Genomic DNA, 15,730 nt, shown 5'->3' on the forward strand with positions numbered 1-15,730 from the left:
CTCTGCTACTCCAGCACTCAAACTAGCTGTACCATTTGATAAAGAAGACATTTCATCAGAATCATTTACCTCTGTTCTGGCATCTAATGTACAACATGGTGACTGTACTTCATAAAACTATATTTTCTAACCAACTGGATTCTTGACACCTACCAAAAATAAAAATTTTGCTGAGTGTGGTGGTACACACTTATATTCCCAGAAGTACAGGGGAATAAGATAGGAGGACTGCAAATTTGAGGCCATCCTAAACAACCTAGTGAAATCCTACCTCAAAATACAAATTATTTTACATTACAGCTCAGAGTGTATAATATTCATGTAAATTTTAAAATATCTAAATGAAGTCAAGAATAACAATAAAATTCTGAGTCCTGAATTTAAATGAAATCTAAAATGAGATTGCTTGCAGAGTATAGCTGAAGACTGGAGTCTTTGAAGCTGTCTTATCCATGTCCTATACCCCATGCAAACTGTATTCATGGGTCTCACACACTTAAGTAAATGATTTTGACAATTTTTGCAAAGGCAATTAATGTAAAATAATTTGGAACTTGGCTGAAATTTATATTTGAATCACAAATCTGTAGGTCAACCTGAGCGAGCCTTACATAGCCAGACAAGTCTTTTTTAGTCAGTGTGACATCACTTCTTTCTTTTTACTATTTAATGAGTATAATTCTAATTTTAATTGTGAAATGCAATAAAACTTTAGTGATAAATGATACGGGAGAATCTTGAGAAACCCAGATGAGTAAGGAAATATTCTTGATAGGAAAATTTGAGAATTTTGTAGGTCTTTGGAAAATGTATCACTTTTAGAACTAAAGGTAATCATTTTGCTTATAGACTGCCTACTATGTGTTAGGCTAGTAAGTGCTTTCATTGATTTTTCTCACTAAGTACTACCAGTAATCCGATTTGATTGGAGACTCAAATTTTAGAGATACTTTCCTTATATCAAAAGCTTTGAAGTAGGTCTGGTGCTAAAAGCTGGTCTATAAATTCAAATTCTCTGCTCCTCTGCTCCTTCAAAATAAAACTTTTTTCTGGTAAGATTTTGTTTGTTCCTTTATTTTATGTATTTGTTTTTGAGGTAAGGTCTCACTCTATAGCCCTGGCTGGCCTTGAACTCTTGGCAATCTTTCTGCCTCAGCCTCCCAAGTTCTGGGAGTACAGCTATGTGCTACAATGCCCAGTTTCTGGTAATTTTTAATCACTCAAATTCCACAGATTACTGCAATAATAAATGCATTTTGTCCTATATATCTGTCAAAAACTGAGGCTTTTTTTGTGGAACCAGGGATTAAACCAATGCCTGAACTAGGCAAGTACTTATTCTACTGAGCCATCTCTCCTGCCCAGCCTTTTCAGAAATTAAATGGAGAGATGGGTATATGCACACAAAGCTATACCATGTTGTGATGTCTTTCACTTTCCATATGTAGCATGATATAGCTTATCCTCCACATAAGAAAACATGCAACATGAAGCTTTTCTCAAGTTGTTTGTTGGTAATGTTGCAGAGACAATGGTAAGAATTGGATAGACACAAAACATCTACAAGAAAGAAAACATGCCTCTCTTATGGAGGGTAATCTTTGTAGAATAGAGGAAGTATGTGAATCTTTGCCTTCCCTACAGTAAGTAAAGAAGCCTCAGGTTTAGTGCATGAGAAAGGAGAGAATACCAATAATCATGACTGTAGGAGAGATACTTAGTCTCAGATTCTGGTAAAGGGATGCAGATCTTGGAGAAAAGTAAAGGGTTCAGGGAACCAATGCTAAAAAGGTTGGTGGGGTTTGAAGAGAAGAAAAAACTCCAAAAAGCAGAGAGAAAAGACTATAAACAGCTGATCCTTTAAAGAAAAAACCACTCCTAAATATTGATTCTGTTAAATGAATATCCAAATATTCTTACTTGAGGATAATCTCATGATAGGTGAGGGCTAAGGTGATAGCTCCACCTTTGCCTGCTAGAACATGGCACATGGCCTCCACCCATCTGGTTAGACAACCTTCCAGATTTTAGAGAGTGACAAAAATGGTTGCAATCTTTTAGAGATTACTCACTGTAGTTGCAAGGCAATTAATTTTCCAGGAACAACAGATCTGTGGTCTCCTTACATAAACCAGCACTATGGCAAGGGTGGACTTGCATCGACCTCATCTGGGTCCTGCCAATCTTGGCCATATAGTATTCCCACTGATATTCTTCCAACAAATCCCAAGCCAGAATTGATGTCTGCTTCTTGCAACACAAATGATGATTACTGCACACTGGAATGGATGGTCGTAACAAACATGATGTCCACAAGATGTGAAATTAAAGTTTCCATTGAGAAATATGTGCAATAACTTGATAAAAAATGAGTCACGTCCTTTAAAGCATTGTTTAAACAAAAATCATCCAGGGTCAATACAAGGAAAGAAAGGGAGCAGATCCAAGCCCTGACAATAACGAAATAATCCTTGGTAGATGAGACTAATGAGCCTCTACCAGTGACATTGCCACAGAAAGCAAGAAAACAAAGGAACTGTTTTTGTTCTCTGTGCCTCACACTGACCCACTTTGATTCATCACCAGTGGCTCAGTCAACTCTTCCTTTTCTTCCCTGTATGTATGTATGTATAGTATCAAGATTTTCTGTGTGATTAAAATCTATGAAGATATAGAAAGAGATGGGGACTGAAGCAGGCACAAAGAGGAAGCACCTGCAATGCTGCTTTCTAACTTCACTCATGACATGCTCCAGTGAAGACTGTCTTGGGAAATTGCCATAGTCACATTGACTCTATAGGAATCCCTAACCTATATCTCCCAAGTAAGAACACACAACTGAGTTCTATAATTAATCTACTTTATAGCAGTTTGTGAATTATAAATGATCAACTCTATTGATCATAGCTGTCCTGCTGTTCCCAGAATGTTAATTTTCATGGCTCAACCCTTACAGCAACCTTTTCATTTGCCGAATGCCTGTTTTCCTTATGTTGCTTTGCAGTGCAAAACTCTGTAAGCCAATATTTCATTTGACCCTCAGAACATCTCTGTGAGTTAAAATGATCCTACATGCACCTTTCCACATCACACCTAGGGAGTGGCAATTCCAGGGTACAAATTCACCATGTTTCTAAACAGAAGTGAGATATTGTTAGAGGATGCTTATTTTTTATGTAGATCTGTGTATTATGATTATTGTCTTTTCCTTTTTTATTATTATTGTCTTTTCAAAGCAAGTATAGAGTCATTGTGTTACACAAGGAGTTTCAATTCCTTCTGAAAGTATATAGGACTGAAAAGTCACTCCTAGGAATGACTTTGTGTTAAGCATCTTTTCTCCTCATGCTTTTGCTAATATCAGATTAGTCATCAATACCAGCAACAACAAAGCTGAGGGCTTCCTAGACCCCTGCACTTCCTCACCCCTGACTCCTGCCTATGTATTTGCTGAGCTCCGCCCACTGCCATGCCCAGAAGCAGCAGGGAGACACTGCCCAAGCAGGTTTCAGAATAGCCTGCACACATGCAAGATGGCCCCTCTTCTGAAGCAGATGAAAGCAGGACATGAGCAGCCCAACTTACTACTCTGCCTTCCTTATGTTGAGAGAATAAAGTTTTGTAGTGGTCCATGTCTCCTCAGAACCCTCCACAGGGTTTAAGATACTACAGATCAGTGACAACTGGCTCATACACATGAGATGCAGAAAATCCCACCTAAATAACTTATACAGACAATTCTGTGTTTTACCAGTCTGCATAGAGTTTCCACATGTCTTTACTCTGCAAAACTGAAATACAGAGAGAGGAATCTACTTTCCCTGAGCTCTGAAAGAGTTCAGCCTTAATTAGAAATCCCTTATACATCAGTGCATCTGGCTATTAGGTGATGTTCTTATCACCAGTGCATATTTTAAATATATAGGAACACCCTCTATGTAGGTAACTCTCTACAGACATCCACTGCAATGGTGAAAACTTCGTTCTACTAAGTTACCTTTTCCATAGGATGCACCTGTAGTCCCATCTTCTCAGGTGGCAGAAGTTGTACATGTCTGAGGCCAGCCAGGGCAACTTGGTCAGGCTCTACCATGAAACAAAACAAAAACGGATGAGGATGTAACTCAGTGGTACAGTACATTTCTAGCATGCACAAGGTCTTAGGTTCAATCACAAGCACTTAAATTTCTTTTTATCTTTTTGTAAGAGTTTTCCACTATTATTTTATTAAAATATTAGCTTTTAGGCTAAATTGTGAATCTTGAACATTCCTTTATCTTTGTTCTTTTTTCCCGTGAAATTAGGAACTATGAAGGTCTTCTTGTTTTGTATTATTTTGTTCATCTCTGAAAATAGAAATCATGATTTAGCTAAAGAAATAATCTGGAGCTTAATTAAAATTATTAGAAAAGAAGAATTGTATTTCGTTTTTAATTTTTTAAAATTAGTTTTGACTAAAAACTATGAGAAAGGTGCATTTCAAAAATATGAATGACCTGGGCTGGTGAGATAGCTCAGCAGTCTAAAGGGCCTGCTTAGGCAAACTTAGTTAAGCATGCAGGGACTGAGATGGGCTAAGGTAGCTAAATAATATATATATATATATATATATATATATATATATATATATATATATATAGCCAGCCAGATAGCTCAATGGATTAAAGAGCCTGCTTAGGCAGATGCAGGGGCCGGGGTTTGATTCACAGCATGCTGTGCCATCCCATACCCAAGGCACACTGAGATGGCCATTGAGACTGGGAGTGCTGGTACATGCCTATAATCCCAGTGCTTGGGAGGCTGGAAATAGAAGGATCTCTATGAGTCTGATCTATGTAGTGAACCCCTTTGTCCTATATATATGACAAAGTTAAAAAGCAAAAGACATCAAAATTTTTAAATATAAATAAACAAATAACAATCACACATTTGGAAAATTTTGTAAGATTGTTTTAATCAATGGCTTTAAATTTCAGTACTGTTGGCCAGAGGAGTTAGGTTATTTCCTTCTAAAATGTCCATTTATATTGTAGTTTGAATCTTTATCTAATTCTGCTGAGTACTGATCTACAACCGTTGACTGATGCAAGAGGCTTGGGGTTGAAGCTTCACCAGCACTTTCTCTCAGTTGCCTTATGACAAAGTCTTCTACTCTGTCATGGAGGCGTCTTCTACAGGACAGCAGCTGGGTGGGAATCAGACTGCACAAAAGAAGCAATATGTCCCTGAGAAGGGACGCATCTTCTGGAAATAAGGGTCCATATATTAAAAACAGCCCCCTGTGATGAGAGAAGTAGAGGAATATAGATTTTTGGCCACTATAGGACTCAAGAATCCATTATGATTCTGTCACTCTAGAGTCTCAGTTGGACCTTTGACGAAAAGGTGTGTGTGTGTGTGTGTGTGTGTGTGTGTGTGTGTGTGTGTGTTTCTGTAGGGGTCAACACATTGTGTCAACTTGGCTGGATCATCCCAGCTGTTCCACTCCCTGGGCCATCAGGGCACTGCCTCATAGGGTGGGGAGGGCCCACCCCCCAACCCAGAGTGACTCAGCACAAAAATGGTTTGAAGAAGCATTTGGTGTTCCACGTCCTGGAAGGAACTTCAGTCTTCACAGTCAGTTTGGACTTCATCTCATAGCTTCCAGGGCAGACTCCGGCCTCTGGCTTGGATGCTTCAGCTTTGGGTTGCAGACTCATCAGCCTTCCATCTCTTTGGTCACAGACCCATCAGCCTACTCATACAGACTTGTAGGGAACACTGCAGTGAACTTCAGGCCTTGGGATTGAATTCTTCAGTCTCCAGTGTACAGAACCTTTCTGCACACTTCTTCATCCAACCCTGTCTATCACTGACTGTCCTAAGCCAATCTTGTAATTTCTTGTACATTTGTACATCTTGTATCATATCTGTTCCCTGTATTATATTTGTTCCTCCAGTAACACCCTGACTAATACAGTTTCCTTGATAGCAAACACCAAAAAGCAGAGTCAGGAGTAGTGGTGCATACCTGTAATCCCAACATTCAGGTGGAGGATCAGTGTGAGGTTGAGTCCAGCCTGTGCTACATAATGTAGTTCATGGCCAGCTTGAGCTATGAGACCCTGTCTCAAAAATAAATAAATTTATTTTTCATTCTCTTTGAGTTAAAAAAAGATACACTTGAATATTAGTTAGGTAAAACATAAAGAAATATGCATATCACAAATAAATATTTTATGATTAAATAATTAAAAATAAATTAATGAATTAAATAAAAAAACTATAGCACATTGCACTCTAGGCAATTTTACAGTGGGCTGCTTCTTAATAAAAAGGCCAAAGTAACTAATAACCCCCTACTTTATAAAACTATTGCTGAATGAGCAATCCACTGGACTATCCACTGTAGAATTTATATCATAACTGTACTGAATTTTGCATATTGACTTAGTATACTGGAATGTTACTGAGTTCATCTACCAATTGTAATACATTTTTTGGTGGGGTCTTTGGGATTTTCTGTATATAATATTAACTGCAAATACTGACAATTTGCCTTTGGCTATCTGATTCAGATGCCCTTTTTCTCTTGTCTCACTGCTCTGACCAAAAACTTTAGCACTATATTGAGTAAACAGAGAAAATAGTATATGTCTGTTGTTCCAAGTCTTGAAGAGAAGACTTCCAGCTTTTCCCTCACTCAATGTAAAATTAGCTGTTAGCTTATCATATATGGCCCTTGTTGTGTGAAAGTTTTATTCCCTTCAATTCTTAATTCATCTGGAGTCTTGATCAGGAAGCAATGTTGAATTCATCAAATATCTTTACTGCACCTGTTGAGATGACCATTGATTTTTGTTCTACATTTGATGTGTGATTTCACATCTATTGATTTGAGGGTTGTGTTAGTTTTCCACTGCTGTGAAAAATAGAAGAAAAAAATAACTTCAAGGAGGAATAATTGGAAGATTTCTTTTGGCTCATTGCTTTAGAGCTTTCAGGCTATGGTCACTTGTCTCCATTCCTAGCAGGCTAGTGATGGAGCAAGTTGTCATGATGAGGGGTGCACAGGGAACCAAAGCTGCCCAACATGGCATCCAGGAAGGGTAGGTGGGAGAAAATGAGAGACAGCAGAGAGGAAGACTGAGGACACAGTACCAAGGTCATCTCCTATGATTCACTTCCATTAACTAGATCCCACCTCCTGTATTTCTATCATCTCCCAATTATGTCATCAAATGGATTAACAATGGGTTAATCATCTACACATTTCATGATGTGTGGATGTGAAATCACACATCAAATGAAGAACAAAACTCAGTGGCCACCTCAGTAGATGCAGTAAAGACATTTGATGAATTCAGCATCGCTTGTTGATCAAGACTCCAAATGAGAAGAAGGGAAAGAAGCTTTCGTGTAGCGAAGACCATATAGTCCACATGATCCAGTCGCTTTGCAAAATCTCATTGCCTATGAATGAAGCCCCCAGAACAAGGCCTCTGGGGGACCTTTTAAATCTAAATAATAGCTCAGCTGATTAAAGCACCTACAAGTGGGTACAGACTGGGGTCTCAATCCCTGGGCCTGCTGTGCCAGCCCTGCCTCTGGGGCATGCTGAGATGGCAATTGAGACTGGGCGTAGTGGTGCACGCCTGTAATCCCAGCTCTTGGGAGGCTGTAAACAGGCAGATCACTACAAGTCCAATCTAGTAGTATGACCCTGAACACCCTGTAGACGCTTCTCTAAAATACATAACAATAACAATAACAATAACAATAATCTAAGTAATAAGATGTATATTGAGTCAATGGACCAAGATAAGCCAAAGTGCAAGAAACACTTCACAGAGCTCTCGGTGAGAGGCAACCTTGCCCCCTACCAGCAGCAGATTAGAGGACTTTGATAATGCAACAAGAGTTAGTCCATTTTGGCCACTCAAGACTATGACATCTCCACATAATTTTCAGAAATATCAGCAACAGCTCAGTATTTATGACAACAGAAGAGCTTCAACCTTCTTGTAGGGAAAACACAGTGAACCATTTTGTGGACAAGGGTCTCATGGCCCAGAACTCATCACAATCTGCAGGAGCTTACTTTTGTAATCCCAGGGGAAATTATTATAATTCTGGTAAATAAATTCCAATCTACCATTTCCAGTGCCACATGGGGTGGGAGTAAAGAGACACAAACATATCTGTAGTTGTAGGGAGCCAAGTGGGAGCAATGGCTAACTGAAACAAAGGCCATGACACAGGGTCAAACCTGATTTTTATTAATTTGTGAAGAGGGGAGTGGCTCAGGATTGAGCGCTGTGAGCTGGGCTAGGTAGGAGGCACAGTAGTACTTCTGCATTACACAGAGAACAGTATGTAGAAAGAGTACCATGTAGCCTCTAAATTTGGAGGAATTACATAACAGAGTGTGAGGAAGTAGCTTGGGTTATGGATAGCTGCTTCAGCTTTGCTGTCTCATCTTTCTGCCCTGGGACATTACTGAGGCTCAACCCAGCAGACAGGGAGGCATCTCTGGGCCTAGGGAGGCTTAGTACTAGGGAGCCATAAGCAGAGCGCCACTGACCTGTCACCTTTCTTCAACAGCTACACATCCACATCAGTGCCTCCGCTAGACCCATTTGCACTGCTTAAAGTCAAACTTGAAGGGTAGAATAATTTTCCTAGCCAGCTCCTTACCTAGCAGTACACTGAAGTAGGACAAAGGTGAGCCAGAAAAGAGGTGAATTTTCTTCTTTCAGAACTCAAGCACAGAACACTTTGTGTCCTACTAAAGAGCTAAAATGTTCTTCTCTTTATTTTCTTCTGTTTAATGGAAACAATTGGACTGAGTTAGACATTTAGGGACTATTTCCCCTTGGAGTTTAGATTGTTAACTATGCTACTTTAGGGATAAAGGATATGTCCATTCATTGTTTCTTTACGCTTTCATAACAAATATGTATTAACCATCTTTAAGTTTCATCTTAGCTCTTGAGACCATCAGGAAAAACATAATTTGGACATTTTACTCAAGTAGTATCATCATCGGAAAAAGAATTACAGATTGGCAAGAGGTCACTCTGTGACTTCCTAAAGAGCAGGGCTTCTAACCTACCTTGCAGCCTCAAGAAGAGCTTCTTACAGAAGCATATTTAAGATGAGAGCTATAGGACAACAGGCCCTAACTAGGGGAAGGTTAGGAGAGAGTGCCGGGCAGACAGGTCTGCTGGAAAGATGGCTTTGAAGTAGAGATTTGGTGGGAAAGTTTGATCTTAAATATAACCTGGGATGTAAGATGAACTACTTCTTTGTTGAACTAATATAAAAAGAAATTATTTTCTGGATACTTGATTTCTAAAATGTTTTATGTAGTGTGTTATGATGGGATAAGCCATCTTCTTTGTAGAGCTTTGTCTTTTTGTGTAAAGTGTTATCAATTCTATGATTGACATTATATGCATTCTTTCAACAATAACGCTAAGGATTTTATATCTAAGTTATCAGCAGCCTTGGACCAGCCATTTGGTTCCTACCCCATCAATGAATAGAATGAGAATATAACTAGTCCATCAATGAATAGAATGAGAATCTAAAATCTCTTAGAGAAATAACACCTTTCATCTTAAAACTATCTAAATACCTAACCCTTCATTCTTCCAAGATGACTATCAACAGACATGCATTGGCTCCTTGAGAATATAAATGCAATACTCAGAACTCAGAATTCAACAATTGGCTTACTGCTGAGCCTCAGAGAAATTGTATGTTTTCCTTACTCTTTTCATTAAGGAATTATTGCTTTAAAACAATTTTGTTTGGTATAGAGCCCTTTCAGAATGATGGTAAAGGTGAATGATTTTTTTGTACATTCTCTAAGGATTCTGAGTTATTTCACAGTGTGTAATTTGAAGTAGGTGCAGACAAAGTCCAAGTCTTGATTTCTTGTAATGTTTTCTCCCAATTTCCACATACTAAGAATAATTACAATAATAGGAAAGTATTTGCAGCCAATGGTTTACCTAAATCAGAGGATGCTGCTAACCTCTTACATGGAAGCCGAGACAAGTTCAATTTTTCTTTTTCTTTTTCTTTTCTTTCTTTCTTTTTTTTCTTTTTTTTTTTTTTTTTGCTAGGCAAGCACTTATTCTACTGAGCTATCTCCCTGGCCCCCATTTTTCTTAATTTGTGTCTTCAGCTAGAAAAAGTTAAATCACTTTGGATAAGAAAATTAAAATTTTAAAAGCTTAGTTTGAGTCTTTGTCCTGTTACTACCAATTGTGTACTCTTTCAAAAGCTATCATTTAACCTAAGACTTATTTCCTCAAAATTACTGAATAGGGAACTAAGCATTACACTACAAGATTGTTAGTTTTAATGGAAATAAAAGAAAGCAAAGTGTTTCACAAAGTAGTTTTCTATAGTCCTATCAGATAATTCCCCTTTCCAAAGCTGGAATATGTAAACAAAATTTCACATGAACAACAGGAGGCTTGAAATTATTAAATTAGTTCATGAGTTTCAACACATACACAGACACACACACACAGACACACACACACACACACGCTTTGTTTTTCTTCCATTCAATCAATACATACTAAATGTGCATTTCTTGTTTTCGATCACCAGGGTGAATTTCAGGTGGTATGAATAGTACGGCAGTCATCTCAAAGACCACATTATTAGTGATGATATACATATCTTTATACATCAAAGGTCAAATTATATGTAAAACTTAGATGAGTATAAGCCTTTCAAAATACACATTGAGCCCAAAATCTAAGTAAACTAAACTACTAGAAGTATATGCCATTCCAAGAATGCTTTGTGGAGTAGCACTGTTCTATAAAAATAACTTTGTCTTATATTTAAAAAAAAAAAACTCTGAAAGATCCTGGAATGCCATTTCTTTCCAAAAGAGTAGCCATATTTGAATTTCCTTAGCAGCTTGCTGAGAGAGTGCAAAGCTAACAAGAATCAAAACAGACTCTTTACATAGTTTGTTTGGGTCTAGAGGAAATCTGTCCATGAGCTTTTGTGAAGGGGCCAACGTGTCAGCATATGCCTGACTATAGTGGGTTTATCTTTCAATTGATTTAGTCCATTCTGGGGAATCAAGATGATGCAAGAATATGGCACATAACCAAGCTTTTCCTCTTTTCATTGACAGAACTGATCAAAATGTATTTATGTATTTATTCTTACAGTTCATCTAATCAGAAATCATACAGAAACTACATTTAAATTCATATTACAGTTATTTGATTCATACATGAAGATATTGCTAATATAATGCCTTAATATAATCACAATTAACTGCAAGGTTATCAGTAATAAAGAATGGATGGATCCACAATTCCCTTGTTTTAGGGTTTATACAATAATTCAAGAAATGTATGCTCAATTAATGGAAGCTCTCCCCTGCTGGAAATATTTGAAATTGAGCTGGAGAGGTTGTAGACATACTTTCTAAACTGTTTTCACAGAAAATTAGCAATCTCTGATGTCCTAAGAACATTCATTAATTTATTATTTTATTAATGCATATTTATAGTACTTGATGAATACATTCAGTGTGAGTAGCTGTACATGTACAACACACTCCTTAATCCTTTTTATGCAACCCTCCTCATGCCCCTCCATTCCCCTTTGAGTCGTCTTCACATTTATAAAAGATCTGTCTCTGTTTCCTATTATCTATCTTTTAATTTACTCTATTTATTTTATACTTTGAGTTTCTCATATAAGCAAAACCATACAATGTTTAACTTTTTCGATCTGATTTGTTTTATGCTTTATTCAACTTTTCTGTTTCTTTTGCATACATGTAAGCAGGAATATGAATTGAGGAAAATGAGATTAGGCAGCTGCATTTAGTCTTCTGTTTCTCTGTGTTATTTGTGCAACCTTTCTCTCTTCATCTAGATATACAAATATAGAAAAATGTACATATCTAGATAGATAGGTAGATACATAGATGTGTATAGACATGTGCATCTTGATAGTTCTATGTGTTTATATAGATACTATATATATATATATATATATATATAGAAATAGATAGATGTATATTTACACATAAGACACACAGAGAACTCTAAAAAACATGACAGCACATGCTAGAAAGGTAGAGCTCGAACATGACTAGAGACAGTGCTGGACAGGCTGGGCTTTATAGGAAGCATGAGCGATGTACATGAGTGACCACAGAAACAGGTGGACTTGGAGACATGTGCAGGGGAGCTGAAATCTACCAGAAACAACATAGGCACAGTTGCATTACCAATTCAAGGTAGTATAAATGTAAGTGAAGTCTTACTCCTAGCCCTAGGCTGCTGACACCTGCTGGCATAAGTCTGAGCATAGAATATACAAGTATTACTTGAAATTTTAATAATGTCTGAGGTACATGTGTATGCAAGTGTCTGTATAAGCTCTTATAAAAGTACTCACTTTAAAAAGGAAAAATGAAAGTCCATCAATTTGGCTCATGCCATTATTCTTGTTTCCAGTTGAGCATCTACTGACTGATGTTAGATTCTGAATAAACCACTAAATGGTTCGGGTTTTAGGTTTGGCTTTTCTTAATCTGTTTTGGGATCTGACTGTGTTTCCCTATTTACACTTGCTTTGTTCCTCAGCTACAGAGCAAAGTTAGAAAACAGAGGCTAAGAAAACCTAAGCATCTTCACCCTGAATATTGGAGGGAAGAACATTTCCATCACAGTCCTCTGTCCTTTGTTACCCCAGCTCTGTCTCCAAACATATACTACAGCTGGTCATCAAGGAAGCTGAGCACCAACTGGCAAAAACCTACACTATTTTCCCCCAGCACCTCATATCCCTTGGTTCTTCACCTTCTCCTCTGCTTTCCTGCAAAAAAAAAAAAAAAAAAAAAAAAAAAAAAAAAAAAAAAAAAAAAAAAAAAAACCTGTCCTTCCACAGGCCTTTTTATTTTTCCATTTTGGAGATTGAAGCCAGGACATTCACACTGAACTACATCCTCAGTTTTTTACTTTGAGACAAGATTTTCCTAAATTGTTAAGTTATCCTGGCTGGGTTGGAACTCGACATCCTCCTGCATCATCCTCCTAGAATGCTGGGGTTAGAGGTGTGCACTACCATGTCCACCCCGCATTATTTCATCACTAAGTCACCTTTGCTTTAAACTTGGCTTAAGATGAAGCTACCTCCAATCTCTTCATAGGTTCTTCATCCCATTATCTCACTGTTCTTTTCCCTCTCTGATACTCAGGAAGTGGAGTCCTGCATATGTGGAAAGCAATGGAACATGTTCAAGACTGCTAGAAACTGAATAGAACTGCAGAGTGGCCATGCAGAGATTGACACAGATGAACTGAAGATACAGTCTTTGATTAGATAACATATTAGTCTCAAAGGTAAAATACTTGAACCTTTATATTCCAGGAACAATTCAATGTTATTGTCAAACAAAAGATATAAACAACACATGGAAAACATTCGTCGCAGAGAGAGTTCAAGTGAGTTGCATTAGGGTAGCTTTCCCATAGAAAAGAACCCTGAAGATGGGTAAAATATACATTTCCAAAAGGTTCAGTGATGTCTAGAAAATAAAAAGTCAGGTTTAAATGATGCTTACTCAACAGCTGAAGCTAGAAAGATGTGTTTTGGAAAAAACCATGATGGACAGGAGTGGAAATCAGACAGAATGCACACAATGAAAGGCTTCAAAGTTTGGATTAACACATTTTCACTTACTTTTGTCCCTTGCTTTTTACCTTCCAGAATCATCCTGGGTCCTGTTTAGCCTCCTTATCCATCTGGCTGATGGTGAAGAGGTGCATGCATCTGTTCTGAGTCTCCTGTCAATTTCTCCATGAGGCAGATGGCCTATCTTTGTTTCCAGACTTTGCCAGACCCCCCTGAGATTTTCATCCTCTGTCCCTAGGGATTTATTGCCTGTGCAACAATAGTTACCATGTGGCAGATGAATCTAGAGAACAAGTTGCAGCTGATAAATTCACCGGGGAACCACTTTAGCACATTAGCTTGTGTCCTTTTCAATAAGTAGCATCTTCTTATTATAAGATTGAAACAGCTAGAGAAAGACAATATGATTTGGATTAAGCTAAAATATTTATTGGGTCTCCTTGGACCTTTGACCATTTTTTCTCCCCTGCAAAAATTTCTTTTTAAGATTCACTACTTTGGATGAACCAAGAGACTAAAAAGTTAAGACATTAGATGTGTCTACCTTTGAAATTGGGACTTTCTTACACTTTCCCATACCCCTGATACATTTGAATGAAATTGGTAACATCACCTCACAAAGTGGTTTAGTATGTCTCTCCTACAATGGCCAAAGCAGTGTAACAGTACTTCTTTCCTATTGGACAGCTAGAACCAGAGTCTTCTTGTGACTTTTTGCATCATAAACTTTAACCAAGTCTCTTTTATGCCTTACATTTGTCATATAGACCAACTTGCTACTTCCTTGAGTTAGAAAGCAAGAAACTATATCTGTGTCTTTAACTATCATGAACTAAATGCCAATCATTAGCCAATAAGGACCAGCTCAAACAGGGCTGAATTGGTATATGTTTATTGTCCTAAAAATCACTAAAACCTATGGTTTCTTTTCCAAGATATGGTAAACCTTTGACAATTCTGTGCACAAGAGTTGTAAATAAACTTATTGCCGAGAATCAGATTTTCTGCAGCTATAGACAGCTACATGATTTGACCATGATGAACAATGTCAACTTTCACTTTGTCCTTCCAAGTCTACAATTTCTACAAATCACTTAATTGGGAATGCATTCAAACCCAGTCTAAAAGACACTGAGCTCTCTGATGTGACAGGACAGATTTTTCTCCAGCTGGGATGGAATTTTTGCTCGTAACCAGGCACAGGAGTTTCAAAGCTTGTAGCTGAATATTGAGAAGGAAACATTCTCTGCTAATTTTTTTTTTCAGACTACTCCAGCCTCAGCTTTTCATTCATTAAGACATTCAGTTGGAAAGTGGACCTAGGAAAGACAACAGGAGAAAAAGACAAGAGGAGTTTACACTTTAAAATAAAATTGGTGCTAATTTACAATTAAGAATACCATCTCTGGAAAAGGATAGGAAAAAATCTTGTTTTCTTTTCAAAAGCTTAGCAACTCTCATTCCAGAGTTCAACAAAATATCCTTCTGAGGGGCCTGCCTCTTAGCTCAGTTCTTTAAGTGGCTGTTTCAACAAAGCAGTCAGGCTCAGGTTGCTGTGGTTCGAGCCCCACAACTCAAGCCAGCCAAACCTGCCCTGAAGGCATTCGGAGAAAAAAAAATCCTTCTGTTTCTTTGAAAGATTTTGAGATCTTTGCTTCAAACATATCTCTAAAGAACTGAGTATTCTTTTGCTTACATATTATAACATTATTTTTTATTTTAAAGAAAACATAAAAATAATAGGTAAGACATTAAAAATGACACATAATTTCAAAAAAAATAACAAGATGATAGCTATTCAACAGTGATTGTTATATCATACGTTGTTGTCTTCATTGTAGTTGATCAGATTGCCAGGTATAAGCATATAAAATTGGTCAAAGCAAAAAATTTTAAGCATTAGCTCCTTCCTTCAAAAAAACTGATAAAAATTAGTAGTACAATCATCTTAGCTGTCCTGTGTATATACTGATATTTTCACTTCCTTTTTTTCCTTTCTTTTCTCCTTTCCCTCATCTCAATTGTGTATTCCTTTGCTCATGGATTTTCATATATATAT

Source organism: Octodon degus, unplaced genomic scaffold, assembly GCF_000260255.1.
Source record: "Octodon degus isolate 3935 unplaced genomic scaffold, OctDeg1.0 scaffold00082, whole genome shotgun sequence".
NCBI classification, from domain to species: domain Eukaryota; kingdom Metazoa; phylum Chordata; class Mammalia; order Rodentia; family Octodontidae; genus Octodon; species Octodon degus.